The following is a 1,689-nucleotide window of genomic DNA, read 5'->3' on the forward strand; positions in this document are numbered from 1 at the left end:
CGTAATAAAAAGTTTTTTATCACATTTTTTTAAAAATAAGTATTTTCATAACTAAAAAATCAAATACAAAATAACTTATTTATAAGTAATTTTTAATATAAATATTTATTATTTAATTATTTTTTTAAAAAAATTTAATTAAACTATTTATCCAACTGAAGCTACATCACATGAAACTTAAAAAGAAAAATAAAAAAAATATTTATGACATAACGTTATAACCAATACTTGGTATTTTTTTCAATTAAATAATTTAACTATTTTATTTACCGAATTATATATTTTATAATATATTTATCAATTTTCATAATATGATTTATCTCATTTATAGTATAAATAAAATGAGTTTGGCCAATGAGTAATAGTTCAAATGGTATAGACTCCCCATACTCAATTAAGAGGTGAGTTTGAGTCTCCTATCTTTCCAAATTTTGAGCCAATGAGTAATAGCTTAAATGACATAGACTCCCCATACTCAATTAAGAGGTTGCGGATTCGAGTCTCCTATCTTTTCAAATTTTTACAAACAAGATATTTAAAATTCGAGTCTCCTATCTTTCCAAATTTTTACAAACAAGATATTTAAAATTTGAAAAACATATGTATTATTATAAAACAAATTACGATTCAAATAATATCAATTAGTACTTAGAAAGTTTAGTGAAAGAAATTAAAACAAAAATTATGTTTAAAAAATTAATACTCAAAAAGAGTACATATAAAATTTTAAATTAAATTATAGAATGAATTAGATTATTTAAATTTAAAAAAAAAACTTTTACGTATTCAAGTTACATAATAAAAATAAATACGATAAATGAGATAAATTATGTGATGTAAAATAATAAATATACTACAAATTACTTATTTTAGTAAATAAAATAATTAAATTATTTATTTAAAAAAAAATCCCCAATATTAAAAAGAATTGATTATTAATATAAGAGTTTGGACTAAAGATGTCAAATAGATTGTTCAATGGAAGCTAATTATATATATAGGTCTTTAAAATAGAAATTGGTCTGCTTAAAAAAAATTTGTCGAGTTAAAAGGTCTTTTTATTTTTTTTTTTTTTTTAATAGACAATTTTTAACTAAAAAAACAAATAAAATAATAAATTTTTGGATACTTATCAACTTTGGGTTAAATATTTGAGATATTTTGATTAAAATTTGACATATTTAAGTTAGGTTATTAAAAAAATTATCAAAAGCATTAAAAATAAATTAAACGAGAATGATTAAAAAAAAAAGTTAAACAAGTTAAATGGACCAATTTATTTATTTTGTAGGATAATCTATTTAATTCATATATTAACCAAATCCATTAAACATCTTATTTTTATAGACTTATTTTTACAATAAAAAACTTATACACACTCACACTCACACTCATTTGAAATAATTAAATGGGTCAAGTCATTAAATTCAGCTCATTTTAAACGGTATTGCTTGTAGTCCAAGTATTCTTTACTTCTGATTCAGTCAAATAAATCTTATCTTGTAGAGTGTTAATGGTTTCGATGATTCTTTCATGTTTAATTTATATGAGGTATGGTCAAATATCGTTACTAATTAAATAGTTTATGTTTTTATTTAAAAAATTTTAGTATAAAATTTGTTAATAGTTATTTCAAAAATCATATTTTGGTAGATTATTTTTTAGAGGGTACCAAAAAGAAGGTTTACA

Source organism: Arachis ipaensis, chromosome B08 (assembly GCF_000816755.2).
Source record: "Arachis ipaensis cultivar K30076 chromosome B08, Araip1.1, whole genome shotgun sequence".
NCBI classification, from domain to species: domain Eukaryota; kingdom Viridiplantae; phylum Streptophyta; class Magnoliopsida; order Fabales; family Fabaceae; genus Arachis; species Arachis ipaensis.